The sequence below is a fragment of the Clarias gariepinus genome, chromosome 7 (genome assembly GCF_024256425.1).
Source record: "Clarias gariepinus isolate MV-2021 ecotype Netherlands chromosome 7, CGAR_prim_01v2, whole genome shotgun sequence".
Lineage (NCBI taxonomy): Eukaryota > Metazoa > Chordata > Actinopteri > Siluriformes > Clariidae > Clarias > Clarias gariepinus.
In genome coordinates this window covers 36,026,869-36,043,060 of record NC_071106.1, presented here as the reverse complement: position 1 = coordinate 36,043,060, position 16,192 = coordinate 36,026,869, and positions in this window count along the sequence as shown.

Sequence of the window (16,192 nt, the reverse complement as noted above, 5' to 3'; positions counted from 1 at the left end):
TGCTCTTCTTCCTTAAACATGCTGATGATTTAAGCTGCCCTTTGTTGATCCTAAAATGTGTTTGGAAGAGTTGTACCTGACACAGGAGTAAAGTACAGTCATGTTCAAAAGTTAGTATTTGCTCTTTTAATTCCATGTTTGTTTACTTTTTTGAGTAAAAACATAATAAGATTCATCTGATCATAGTTGGGTCTCAGTATCAGGCAAATACAAACATGTTCAACATGTAACTATTTTTACCATGCTATTAAATATTAATTTAACAAAAATGAAGCCCAAAAAAAAAACATGTGGGCAATATTAGATATCTGCTTCTGGAGGATTTAAGAGGGTAAGTTGCATCCAGTTTCTGCTAATCATCACCCCTTGATTAATTAATCATCAGCAGATGTTTTGACAGTTTGCTACCAACAGTGTGTATTAATACGATGCCAATTGGGAAAGATATGAGCAATGGTGTCCAGTTTGGAGTTCAGTGTTCTACAGTGAGGAAGATTATTCACAAGTGAAAAGCATTTAAGATGGTTGCTGATTTTCCCAGTAGAGGACGCCAAAGCTCATTCACCTCAAAGTCAGTCCGTGCAATGCTAAAAAGAAGACGATAGGATGACGATTCACAAGACTGCACCTGAATAGGACTTTTGGAACAATGTCTTATGGACAGATGGGACCGAAATGGGGTGGTTAGGCCTTAATGCCCTGTGCCATGTTTGACAAGAAAACCAAAAAGCTTTTCAACAGAAACACCTTTTGTCCCTGATTTTTGTAAAATAAATAATGGCATGGTATAAAAAAAAATAATAACAATAAACTGCATGTATTTCTTGTCTGTAGTTGTATTTGCATAAGAGTACTGAGAACTGCCACAATCAGATAATTTTTTTGGTTTTCACACACACACACACACACATACACACACACAAAACTTTTGAACATGACTTTATATCACTGCATATTACTTAGTGTCCTTAGTATAGTACGTATATAATGCACCATTAACAAAACTTTACTGGTCCAATGGAATAGACTTAATGTGTAAATAATGTGTAAACTGAGTTGAGATAATCAGAAATATTTACAATTTAAACATTTCTAAGCATGAATTCCATTTTTTTAACTACACAATTGTAAACACTAACTATTTCCACATTTTACCATCACAAACATTTTCATTTATCATTTTACTTGAGATTAGTAAATATCATCCAAGTACATTACATTTAGGCATTTAGCAGACACTCTTATCCAGAGCGACTTACATTTTTATCTCATTACACATCTGAGCAGTTGAGGGTTAAGGGCCTTGCTCAAGGGCCCAACAGTGGCAACTTGGTAGTTGTGGGGTTTGAACCTGGGATCTTCCGAACTGTAGTCCAATGCCTTAACCACTGAGCTACCCCTGGTCCTACACACGATATAAATATGTACAATTATGGTCCTTATATCTTAGGCTAATACATGGTTAAATTCTATTATAAACTAAATAAACTTGTAAACCTATAACACAGCACTGCTAAGCAAATTCTTATATCTGATCAATAATAAAACGTTTACAAATTTTCTACATTAACTAACAGCAGCTCTAAATTCCGGCTGCAATCACGTAATAATGTTCTTCTTATCTAGGATCCTTACGGACTATTGTAAAGTTAGCTAAGAACTGTTTTTCTAAAAGTTTAGCTCATGTGTTGACAAAAGGGTAAATCTTGCATTTGCACATCTTTTACATGATGTCACACCTGATCTGGAATATTCTAGAAGGAGCAAGAAACAACATAATAGATTTTTTTTTTTAACTAGGTAGAAAAAATGTTTCAAAGAAATATTTGTATCAAAAAGGAAAGGAAACAGCTACTGTCTGTATATTAATATACAAAATCTGAATGGTAAAGAAAAAATATCTTTATTAGTAAAACAAACTTTTTCATATTTGTCTTACAAATTAACAACTAAAAGGAATTATAATGATCTTTACAACATAAATAAAATATAAATTATGAAATATGTATGAATTAAAATGATTAGATTGTTCCTGATGAGCAAGTCAAGTGCAATAATGGCAAGGTAAAAGTACAGTAAGAGGAGAGGATACGTCAGACCCTTCCCTCTTCTCCACTTTTCCCTTGCTGATGGCAACGTGTAGGTATAGAAAGAGAATGTGGTGACCGGTGTCAACCAGTCTCAGGCTTAAGAGCATTGTAGAACCTGCTCGACACAATAAAGCACACCTTTTCTATGAGTGTAGCTGTACAAACATTAGTCATTCCCTGCTTTCTGCACGATTTTTGCATGTGTTCAAACTTGTAGATGATCTGTGGCCTGAAAAGGCGTGAACTGAGCTCCTGCTTTTTGCAAGTAAGATTTGAATGGAAAACCTGTTTTACATTGTAGCAATGGTTTGTACGTAAAAGTACAAAATAAGAAACATGAAGAAATGTGTAAAGCAATTTAAACAATAATGCGGTTATAATATTCTTATAAATGAAATGCTAGAAAGTATGATTAGTAGCATTTGAGGGCAGGGGCTAGCTCAGTGGCAGGGGTAGCTCAAAGAGCTAGCTCAGTTGTTAAGGTGTTGAACTACTGATTGGAAAGTCCCACGTTTGAATTCCACCACCACCGCCACTGTAGGGTCCTGGGATGTAGATGTAGATGCTGAGGTGTAGGGTCCCTTAACCATTAACTGCTGAGATGTATAATTAGATGAAAGGTACGTCACCCTGGATAGGTGCAAACTCATCAAAATTCTTAAAAAAAACCCCTCTACTTTATGTATAAATGTGAAATGCGTTATGCCATAATAAGTATATACTGTAAATATTTGTGCTGTATCAATACAACAATTAGAGTAAAGAGAGGTGAGTAGATCAGGGGTAAACTTTAAAAAAAATAAAATAAAAAAAAAATAAAAACATGGACATTACTGTGGAGCAGTGGCGGACTGGCCATCTGGAGCACCGGGAGGTTCCTGGGGGGCTTCCTCGCCAATGTGGGCCGGCCCAGTCAGTACGCAAATATATAAAAAATGACGGAAAACATAACATTGCATCTCTTTTCTACACATACAGTATAGATGAGTGCATTGATCGTACTGGCGCCGCCGACAAAGATAGCATGTTTATGTTGCACATGAGGATGTATTGCCCTCACTAATAATTGGTTTGGTCTATTCCATCTGTGTTCTCTTTACTTTTAATTCACGAAGGGAGAGATATTGATCCTTTCTCAATGCAGCGAATTTCTCTGCGTAAATTAACAATAATTTCCATAAATAGGAAGGAGGAAGAAGAGAAGGTGGAGCTGAAAGTTATGCAAAAAGAAGAAAAAGGTTTTAGACGTAAATGCTGTGAAATGCTACAAATAAACAGATTATGCCTTTAGCGTGAAGGAAAGTTACAGTTCCACAGGCTCTGACCATGCGGTTAGAATTAGCGAGGCTGGATCCTGCAGCCCACCACATCCCACATCATCCAACATCATAATACGGCTACATATACCAGCCTAAGCTAATTGGTAGAGAAGGAGATGCCGCAGTTATTTACAATCTGACTATTGTACAAAAACGCTGACAGAAATTTAATACATTTAAAGTAAAAGTTAACATAAAAAGTGTAGCTACAAATATGAAGTCTGCTACTGTATTCAACGTAAATTCACATCAAATACCCCACAGAGCTTTATCAATAATCTCCCAGAGTTATCAACTTTGATTGGATCGCCATCTGACTCCACAGAATTTGATCAGGTGGCTGAATATTTAGAGTCAACATTTCGTTATACCTTATAGCTAGAATGTAGCTCTAGAAAATGATTAGAGAAACTCGCTCCCTAGTATAATGACCACACGCGCACTTTAAAACAAACCGCTGGAAAATTTGAACGTAAATTGCATCAAACTAAATTGTTAGCATTCCAAATAACATGGAAGAGAGCATCCTGAGCTATAAAAAAGCTCTCAGTGCTGCTAGATCACTGTATCTTTCCACTCTTATAGAAGCTAACAAACATAATCCTAGATTTTTATTTCACACCATAGCAAAATAAACTAAAAACAAGACCACTGCAGAAATCTCCACAAGAACAACATACAGTAGTGATGACTACTACATAAATAATAGGCAAAAATTCAGGCTTTGAAACCAGACAATTTAATTGATGCAGATGATAAACTAACCACATCAGAACCTAAAATACTTTACTTCCCTTGAAGAGAATTAACTTATTTCACTTATCTCTTCTGCAAAATCATCAACCTGTAAATTAGATCCTATACCGACACATTTTCTTAAGCAGATAGTTCCAGCAATAACAGAACCCCTGCTGAAAATAATTAATTCTTCCCTCCGCATTGGGTATGTTCCAAAATCTATTAAATTAGCATTTATTAAATTACTAATTAAGAAACCCGACCTCAACCCCTGTGAAGGTAGAAGCCCAGCAGCTATGTTCATATCTACATATTGTGGTGTAGGCGGGGCGGCGGCTGATGACCATCCGGCGGTAAAACGCTACAATATAAATAGCATAAACTTTTATCAGTCAGGATTTCGGCTTAATCATAGCACAGAGACAGCACTTGTACAAACTATACTTATGGTACTTGACCTCGTGGTACTTGACAGCTTTTAACATGATTTATCATAACATTCTCCTTAACAGATTAGAAAATGTAGTAGGAATTAGGGAAACTTCCCGACCCTGGCTCAGATCCTATTTGACTGATCATTATCAGTTCGTATATCTTAATGGTTACTATTCTGCATGTTCTCAAATAGAGTTTGGTGTTCCACAGGGTTCAGTTTTAGGCCCACTGCTTTTTTTCTCTTTGCATGCTTCCTCTGGGCAACATTATTCATGAGCATGGTATTAGTTGTCATTATCATGCTAATGACACAGTTATATGTCTCAGCAAAACCAGATTAAAAAAAAAACAGCTTACTAAATGTCAGCAATGTGTGCAAGACATACAGTAAGAGATGTGGATGTTAATTAACTTCCTTAAGCTTAACCCTGATAGGACAGAAATTTTAGTCATAGGACCGCATACAGCTAGAAGCAAGCTTTTAGACCACACTGTAACTTTAGATGGCCTTTCTGTTCCATCAAGTGCAACAGTAAAGCGTTTAATTTGAATCTAAATAATATTACCAGGATAGCATTCTTTAACCTCAGAAATATTGACAAGATAAGACATAGGTTGTCACTAAATGATACAGAAAACTTGTTTATGCTTTTATCACCTCTAGGTTGGATTATTGTAACGCCTTACTGTCTGGTTGTTCAACTAGGTGCATAAACAAGCTTCAGCTAGTCCAGAATGCAGCAGCGAGAGTCCTCACTAGAACAAGAAGAAATGAAAACATCAGCCCTATCTTATCCACATTGCATTGGCTCCCTGTGAAATTTCCAATTGATTTTAAAATACTACTTTTTGATGTATAAAGCATTAAATGGTCTGTATGGCACCACAGTACCTGAGTGAACTGCTAGTGTCTTACGATCCGCCACGCCTACTTCGATCAAAGGATACAGGCCGCTTGTCAGTACCGCGTATTACGAAAACTACAGCTGAGACCAAGTTATGGAATAATTTCAGTGTTTAAATCTAAGCTAAAAACCTATTTATTTAGCCAAGCATTTTTGTAAACAGATTTGCCTTAGCTAAATAAGCAGATCCGAGGGGCTTACAGACGTGGAATATTATGTAAAACTGGTATGTTTAGATGCTGTTTTCCTCACTCTCATTTATCACTCAGGTTTGTTGACGGTGATGTGACTGGTCGCTTTACATCTCAGGGAGCCCTCATGTCTGTGTTTCCTTCTGGCTTTAGTTATGCTGTCATAGTTAGTCCTGCCGGAGTCCCTGCTTGCACTCTGCACTAGATATAAATTCACCTTACACATTTTGTGACTGCTGAGCTGCCAGTGATCCAAACCCCCTCTGCCCTCTGGACCTCTCTGACTTGTCCTGGTATCTCACTTCTGGTTGGAGATCTCGCCGCATGAATGCCCCGTGTGATCTGCTTGGAATGCGCGTGGTGACTGGGGACGGTTCCACTTTTCCACGTAAACATGCCTGGCCTCGGCCGATGCTGACAACTGTTCTCTGAGGACTTGTCAGTCACTCTTTGCAGCCTCCTAACACACAGTATAACTGCAAATCAATCCCTGCTATCCGTTATCACCCAAATGAGGATGGGTTCCCTGTTGAGTCTGGTTCCTTTCAAGGTTTCTTCCTACTGCCATCTCAATAAGTTTTTTATTGCCACTGTCTTCGTCGTCCTCGGCTCGCTCATCAGGGACAATCTTATCATTTTGATTCATACACATTCACACAAAAATAATTCTTTTGATTGTGTAAAGCTTCTTTGCGACAATGTCAATTGTTAAAAGTGCTATACAAATAAAATTGTATTTAATTGAATTGAAGTAATCCTAGTGTTGGAGCAGAGAACAGAACTGTGAGTCTCAAGGAGCTGATCATACCTCTTTGGGTTGAGGGTGGGAAAAAGAATCTTGAGCCACAACATAATGATTGTTATACATCCTGCATTTACCTTAAAAGATAATAAATATTTAATGACTGAGGCACCACTGTAGTTTAGAGAGAGAGGTCTTGAAACCACTTTGAGAAAAGTGTGTGAGGAGATGGAGCACAACTGAGGCCATCGTCTCCCCTGCTCGATCTTAGTGCCCGTCTTTTGCTGGAATAATCAACAAACGCGTGTGCGTGTACTGTTTATTATAACACTGTGACCACGTGTGTGTACGTAAAACATATTTGATTTTGTGTTTGTATGTGTGTGTGTACAGCGTGTGTGTGCATGTGTCCTTATTTTTGTATTTAAAGTGGCCTTGCTGGTTTAAGGCCTGAGACCTCTTTCAAGTTTGAATGCATGCAAAAGTAAGAAAAAGCCAGGAAACCCCTAATCTGTGCACTACGGCTGGGCAGAGAGAAGTGAAAGGTGGTCAAAGTTAAAAAAGGTCAGATGGAACACGATTTTACAACCATACACCAATGCGATTTAAAGACGAACGTGATGAATAATAGTGCCCCCGCCTTCATAAAGAAAGTAAGGTTTTTACTCCAGGTCCCATTTCACTTTAGCCTCCGCCTCTGTTTTCTGGCTTGCTTTGTACACATTCTCCTGGCTGTGGCTCAGTGTCTCTTCTTCACTTCAGCCCATTCCCTTCTTCTAATCTGACCTAACACTTAGGAACCAGGCACAATTTTATATTCTAATCTATTCTTTTATTAATTATATTTAACATCTCTTACATTTAATCAATAATAAACCCACCCAAGAGAAAAAATGAAATAATCAATAGATTGCAATATTGCAAGTGTTTATTTCTACCGTCTCCAACTAAATACGTTTGCCATGTAAACAACTGTTATCTGTAATATTTTAAGCTGTTATGCTATTTCTAACATGTCTGATCCTTGGTCTCACACAGCTCTTTTTTACTTTCCTCTTTTTATTCTCTTTAACCTTGAAAATTATACCATGACTATCATAATTAATAAATTAAATTATAGTACACAAGATACATACAGTTAAAACTGTGTACATTTACACATGAACTATGTGTTGTCCGGAGCCATGTGATAATTGTAGGGCCTTCCCAAGGCAAATTGGTCTCAGGTCAGCGGACAGAAGAATTGTGTAAATTGGACCACATGCAAAAGAGGGAAGTCAGAGAGATGACCCTGCCTGGAGAAACACTGGGGCTGATTTCCATAAGCAGGCCTAGACAGAGGTAACACTTGAACATTGTGATGGAAACTGGTGGTGAGGGAGGCCATCCATTGAAAAAAGGAGGCCTTCAGGGTTAGGGGGGTGGGGGAGATACATGGGGGGCTGGGGACATTGGTCTCCCTGGGTAATCTCCCTGGGACATTGATCGCCCTGGGTAAGGTATAAAACAACTTCAAAAAAGCCCCAAAGTACGCTAAAGGCTCTGGGTGTTGAGGGGTGTCTTGGTTGACATGCCTCTTTAACATTGCATGGATGTGTACTCTATCTAGGGTTTTTTCTGATTTTTGAACCTCAAATTGAAGAGTGCCAATGTGGATTCTGTCCTGGTTGTAGAAGAACAGTCCAGTATTTTATTTTTGCAGAACTCCTGGAGGCTGCTTGGAAATATTCCCTTCCAGTCTACATGTGTTTCGTAGATTTGAAAAAGGTGTATGATCAGGTCTTCCGGAATTTCTGTGCGGGGTACAGGGGTTGGACAATGAAACTAAAATGCCTGGTTTTAGATCATAATACTTCATTAGTATGATGTAGGGCCTTCTTTTTGCGCCTTCAATTTGTCTTGGGAATGACAGATTCAAGTCCTGCACAGTGGCCAGAGGGATTTTGAGCCATTCTTCTTGCAGAATAGTGACCAGGTCACTACATGATGCTGGTGGTGAAAAACGTTTCCTGACTTACTCCTCCAAAAGACTTCAAAGTGGCTCAATAATATTTAGATCTGGTGACTGTGCAGGCCATGGAAAATGTTCAACTTCACTTTCATGTTCATCAAACCATTCTGTCACCAGTCTTGCTGTGTGTATTGGTGCATTATCATCCTGATGTTACAATGTTTGAACCATTGGGTGCACATGGTCCTTCAGAATCGTTTCTCCACACTGTAACTCTCCCAGATGTGGGAAAGACAGTAAAGGTGGACTCATTAGAGAATAATGCTTGTTTACATTGTCCACAGCCCAAAATTTTCACTGCTGGCACCATTGAAACCGACATTTGGCATTGGCACAAGTGACCAAAGGTTTGGCTATAGCAGCCCGGCCATGTATATTGACCCTGTGGAGCTCCCGACGAACAGTTTTGGTGGAAACAGGATTTGGGTTGGGGTGTACATTTAATTCTGCAGAGAGTTGGCCAGCTGTAGTTTTATGTTTTTTAAATACAATACGGGTTAGTACCCGGACATCCATTTCAGACAGCTTCATCTTGCATCCACAGTTACTCCTGTTGGATGTGGTTCGTCCTTCTTGGTGGTATGCTAACATTACCCTGGATACTGTGGCTCTTTATACATCACAAAGACTTGCTGTCTTGGTCACAGATGCGCCAGCGAGACGCGCACCAACAATTTGTCCTCTTTTGAACTCTGTTATGTCACCCATAATGTTGTGTGCATTGCAATATTTTAAGAATTTAAATTACGATTACTTTGCTAATTAAACCTTTACCATCTCCTCTCCCCTTCCCTTGCGATTCCCTAAATGCTTTACCAAATACCTATACATAAGTAAAGTCAAACATATAATATGATATATCTTATTCACTAAAAGTAAATGCATTGTGTCATGTAGGTAATCTTCCTTCACGAGAGTTTTTCTTGTGGAAAGTCATCTGTTCAGAGAGAGGGCACATTGCATCATTGCCTGCATATTTAATGCAAGTTACATGAAGATGTTATGTAATACCTACATATAATGCAGGGCTATAGACCTTACCTAGAAAAACACAGGAATTTTTATATCCAGATCTTTTTTTATTTTATTTTTATAACAATATTTATTCAAAATTATCTATGGATTCAAATATTTATACGCTTAATCGTTTCTGCATGTTTGAGGATGACAGTAAACATACTTATATAAAAACATAAATTATAAATGTAGTATATTAGACATACAATACAATACAATTATACTATGATATACATTTCTTTACAGCTGCTTCCATCAAGGGGTCTCCACAGCGGTCCATCTAATTTGCACACAGCTTGGCATAGGTTTTTATGCCGGATGCCCATCCTGATGCAACATTCCCATTTACAGTATCTGTGATTGGGCTTGGCACTGCAGCCAGTTCTCAACATTACATACAGCAGCTGATTGAAATTATAAAACCTGACTTATCTTATTTATTACTCACTTATAGCAGAGGAAATTCTGTTTCTTGTTGCAGTCTTGGTACTGCCAGACGTTTGTTGTGAAGTTGAAAGCTCCACAGTGATAAGGTCGAGCTGGACATGGTGGCAGCAAATAGGAATTCTCTACTTGCACTCCACTGAGCCAGAACCAGTTTCCATTCATGAAACGCAGGCTTGTCCACACATTGACTGTTTGGCTCAGTGCAATCTCTGTTTGTGCCTGACGCACTTGTGTGGCATTGGGTAGATGAGCCAAGCCGGTGTAGTTTGACGTGCAGAACTGAAGAGCCTCATCCCATGTCTTATTCTTATTTACCAAAATCAAATGTGTATAACAATAAAAGGGGAAAAAAAATCCCACAGTCAAAATTTTGCCATTGTTCGTTATTAAAAATAGTGCAGTTAAATGATACTGGAGTCTTCTTATCATCGTCAATATAATCGGATTTAGGGTAGCCGGAATACCACGGAGTGAATAAAACTGGCTGTCCATCAGACCATTGCCAATCTTGCTTTTGCCAATATCTGTACAACCCAATCCAACCAAAAGTGAAATAGAAAGGAAAAAGCTTCATAAGTTTCTCCTGCTCCTCTGTGCTATTTAAGGTAACCAGATCGGTATAATATTGTCTGCAGTACTGCTGAGCATTTCCCCAGGGTAGACCATAAGGTCTGTAAATATATTCTATTATCATACCTTCTGCCAAGCCATAACTTCCTACCATAAAGAAAAGAAAAATGAAATCCATAATTTCTGCTCTGAACAATCTGACTTCTGTTGATCTTACTTCTACTGTGTGCCCAGATTCACATTTAATTCAAACACAGACCTCGTACTATCAACATATGCAAAAAGGGAGTAAATGATACAATTTGCATGGGCAGGATAAAAAATATTCCATATAGTTAAAGCATAATATATTTAAGATAGTATTGGAATTTATATATGTTCATTACTGTATTAACTAGTGCTAAACTAGTGTTAAACTAGTCGAACAGAATTTACTAAAACTTTGCCAGTTTGGGTATTTGTGTGAAGTTAAACCTGCGGCATAAATTAAATAAAAATGTTGAGTAGAAGGGAAGTTATCAGCAGTTATGTGCCACATTATAAACTGCAAGTTTTGACAGCGTACTGAACTGTGTGTGAAACTGTGGGTGCGTCTTAAATCGACCTCTAGACAGAATTTATGGGAACTTTTACAGTACATGGATATTTGCCTGACATTTCACCTGCACTATAGGTAAAATCTAAATGTTGTTTTCAGCATTGTTAGGCCATGTGTAAAAGCGATGTTATGACCAGTTATGTGGTTTATTTATTATTCTACTTTCTCAACACTGTAAACCCTAATGCTCAAAGTAATTAAACACATTGAGTACTGTTAACTTAAATAATTACAATTACTGTAGTTAAAATTAATAGACCTTAATGAGTATTTCGAACCTTTTGGTATTTATGAGTTTGTGGACATTACACTTTTCAAGTAAGTTGAACAAATTTGATATTTTAAGTATCTGTAAGTACTTAAGTAACAGTAACTGTCACCTTAAAGTTCCACCTCTTTAAAATCTTTCAGACTAGCGATTGAGTCTTACGTCATCAGGGCAATAGGGCACTGGTAGCTCAGTGGTAGGTGTTTCGCCAGCCACGCGAAAGGCCCGGGTTCGATTTCCAACAACTGGATGAAGTGCCTGTCCCAAGCCCAGATAAAATGGGAGGGTTGTGTCAGGAAGGGCATCTGGCGTAAAACCTGTGCCAAGCATGTGTGCGGATCGGGTTGTCTGCTGTAAGGACCCATTGCCAGGAGCAGCCGAAAGACCAACAACAAATAGGCCAGGGGTAGCTCAGTGGTTAAGGCATTGGACTACAGTTCAGAAGGTCCCAGGTTTAAACCCCACAACCACCAAGTTGCCACTGTTGGGCCCTTGAGCAAGACCCTTAACTGCTCAAATGTGTAATGAGATAAAAATGTAAGTTGCTCTGGATAAGAGCGTCTGCCAAATGTCTAAATGTAGTATAAGTTAGGCTACTCAATAATGCAAGTGAAGAACGATTAATATGAATGAGTACAACAAACTCCAAAGCTCATAGTTCTATTTACTTAAATAATCCTTATCCGATCTACTTTTTCGATTATTCTTCCGTGATTCACACTCCAATTACCAGACAGGGAGTGCATTTGGTTGAAAGGTGACAAAAAAACAACCATTGCCAGGGAGCTGGTGCTTATCTTCAGCCATGTGGGTCTACCTAAAGAGATTCAAACCAACCAAAGTATGCTATTTATATCTTGGTTTACAATAAATCTGTGTTGGCTGTTGCAGGTCAACACAGACACTGAAGAAGATGCCCTGGGAAGTCATTGATGAAGGCAGCTGAAACTGGGAGCTGTTGCTTCATGCCGTTCAAGCTTCTGTTCGGGAAAAAATATGATATGGTGAAAGAGGCATGGGAAGAACAGCTGTCTTCACTCCACTCTGTAGTGAAGTGTGTACAAGACATGCAGACTAACATCAGCCTTATATTCCCTAGACATCATGCTCCATCATCACTGGCTGTATGCAGCATCAACCCGGATGATACAGTATAGTCATCCATTTGTGTGTGACTGGCACAACCACCTTCATCATTTCTGTTCCATTCTTAAGGAGCTCCACAATTCAGGCTTAAGGCACCTGGGGCTGACCGAGGCACAGTACCGGAGTTATTGGATCGCAGCAGGCCACTGAAACCACAGGAAATAAAGGTTGAAGTTGTCGGCAACTATCCACAGCCGACAACAAAAAACAAGTACGTGCCTTCTTGGGGCTTACTGATTATTATAGAAGATTGTTGCCTTATTTTTTTCTCCATGGCCCCACCCCTTTTTTATATATTATATTTTAAAGAAGGGATAGCATAAGAAAGTGAAGAGGATGGTGGAAGCAGAAAAGGCATTTTAACTCCTGAAAACAGACCTCACCTGTTCCCACATCCTCTGAAACCCTGACTTCACCCATCCCGTTCTAGTGCACACCAATGTTTCGGAAACAATATCAGGAAGTATTAAACAACTAATCGCCCACTAAAGGTTTTTGCTATAGACTACACCACCTTTGAACACTCCTTAAATGGGCTTGGAAATGTATTTGTGGGGACAGGTGTGTGCATGTCAGCATGTATTTATTTTGCACTGTATGTTTATTTTTGTTTTCTCTGTAGGGACACTACTCCACTACTGTTGTCCATATTCTATAGATGCTTGTTTACATTGTTTATATCCAGAAGTTTGTCTATGTTGTCTATATACCAAGTATCTGCAGAATTAAATGTGCACCTCAACTCTCCTGTTTCCACCAAAACTCTTTGTCAAAAGCTCCACAGGGTCAAAGTACATGGCCGGGCTGCTATAGCCAAACCTTTGGTCACTCATGTCAATGCCAAAGGTCTTGGGCTGTGGACAATGTGAAACGTGTATTGTTCTCTGATGAGTCCACCTTCACTGTGCTAGATGGGTGCGTCACTGCCAAGGACTATTCTGGAGGACCATGTGCGCCCAATGGTTCAAACATTTTTTGAACCATTCCTGAAGGCGGTGCGGTGTATGAGGATAATAATGCATCAATACACACAGCAAGACTGGTGACAGAGTGGTTTGATGAACATGAAAGTAAGTCAAACATTAAAGTTAAACATCTCCCATGGCCTGCACAGTCACCAGATCTAAATATTATTGAGCCACTTTGGAGTGATTTAAAAGAGCGAGTCGGGAAACGTTTTCCTCCACCAGCATCACATAGTGACCTGGCCACTATTCTGCAAGAAGAATGTTCAAAATTCCTCTGACCACTGTGCAGGACTTGTATGTGTCATTCCCAAGACGAATTGTGGCTGTATTGGCTGCAAAAGGAGGCCCTACACCATACTAATGAACTATTGTGGTCTAAACCAGGCATTTCAGTGTTGTTGTCCAACCCCTGTATGTGCACCATATTATCTTATGTGCATCATATTATCTTGTTTTTGTATCATAACTGTATTAATCTGTACAAAACCATTCAATATTTTCAAACTTAAAAATGAATAAACAAATAACATTAGAATATTGCAAGCATGTAAAGAAAGCAAGATGGAAAGAAAGGAGCAAGTGTGACAAAGTTACCAGAATAACTCTGGCATGTTCTCCAGCACGCTCAGTTAAAATCTCCCAGCTGTTTTACTTATAAAACTGCACACATCTGTATCTGACACTATTGAGGATTTTTTACATCAAATGATGAGTTTTCACATCAAATACTGACTGTGTTTATTTTATTACTCGTTAGTGCTTTTTATAGTAGTTTCATTTATGTAGAAATGTTTACAAGGGTGTCCTTGCTCATACCATTTTTTGTACGTGCAAGTCAAAGAGCTTTTATTGGGAGTGCTGGACGATATGAGTTCTTGTGGTAACTTTGCCCCACTCGCTCCTTAATAATTTTTATGCAAAACCCAGGTTGTGTTAGTTTTTTTTTATTTCATTTAAAAACTGGTCTGTCATATAATATGTTGCTGTCTTTACAGTACATGCATGCAAATATACTTTTAGAATGTTACTTATTTATTTATGTATTCAGGTTATGTGCATTAAGATTTTTTTTTATAACCCATTTGTTTACTTTTTCCCTCAGTGATTAGACTCAGACTTTTTGCTGTCACAAAGTAAAAAGTTTTAAATAATAAAATAAAAAAATGCAAATTATTATCGCATTATTTTTATAAAGTGTATAATATACTAGGCTAATACAATAGTTGTGGAGATGCCTGTCTGGGCAGTGAGGAGCTGATTCCAAGGAGGAACAGTTTGTTTGCCAAACGTATAAATACTTGCTTTAATGACTAAGCAAATCGATTGTGCTTCTGGCCTGTAAATGCAGTTTTTTTGCAATTTCGTTTTCAGTTGGACACCATCTTATGCTGTTCATTTATATGAGTAACAACCCCAGAACTGATTAGTGCACATGTCTTTTATATGTTCAAGAAATATTAACACACATTTACATAAAGTATAGCCATTTCCCAAAAAGAAAAAAAAAACTACATATATTTCACATATATACAATTTTTGATTAACTGACGATACAGCATTTTGCATCAAGTACACAGTTTTCATCCTCATCTCCATTGTAAGGCCAGATGATGCGCTGGAAAACAACGTACAGTATATTGAAAGCAAAAAAAAAAAAAAGAGTCAGGGACTAAATCAAGTTGTCCTGAGGGATTATATAAACACACGTAAGTTTAACATCATTATATCTAGGCTACCTTTATTATAATATATACAGTGTTGGCCAAAGGTACTCAGACAAAAGCAAAAGTCACCGTTTTCATGACAATCTTAAACATTTAAATAAGGACAATACAGATAATAAGGCTAACTTGTTATTTTTATTCAATTAAATTGCTATACAACTATCAGTATTAAGTATGAAGCCATTTTCCTCTAAACCTGAAGATGTTGTCCAGAGGTGACACCAATGCCATTTGCTTTAGTTTCAAATAACCAAAGCAGCTAATTATAATTAACACAAGAACTAATTAGTGACATCACCTGTTCTGTGCACAGAGAGAACTAATACTAATACTTACTAATAATAAGCGTATGTTGTCCTAATACTTTTGGCCACCACTGTGAATATTTTTTTCTCTCACTTGTGTGTGTAAAAGCTTCAGTCTGCGTCTCATGCTTGCCCAACTTTTACCAAACTTTGGCTTAATTCTTTTATCACAGAATTACTAGAATATCTGACAATATATAATTAGTGCAACACACTGCAGGTGCACTGACTGTCATCATGCCATCATGGTGAAGCACTTTCCCCTGCAGGTGTGTTCTGTCTTCTAGCTAGACGTCATTTGGAGCCGGTATCGAAGACGTCCACTTCCCTGGGTCACATGACTGACGGATGGATTCTGTTCCTGCTCGATTGCTTTTCCTGTATTGAATTTTATTCCTAGAATTTCCAAGCTTAAAATTATCTATTAAATCAAACGTTTCCTAGATTGAAATCAAGACTTGAAATGTACTAATGAGAATTTCATATTGCTTTTTGAATTCAAATATTTCAGTTTAATAAATCCAGAAATCTTACTCCGTTAATAATGCATAAGTTTGTATACAAAAGAACTTTTCCCCCCAAATACCAAACCACTTTAAACTAATACATATTAAATGTTTTCATATTTATACATTGATATAGTATATATAAATCACATGACTTACCTAGTTAATTTATCATACCTACTAAATAAATTACTGACAATCTATCTTTATAT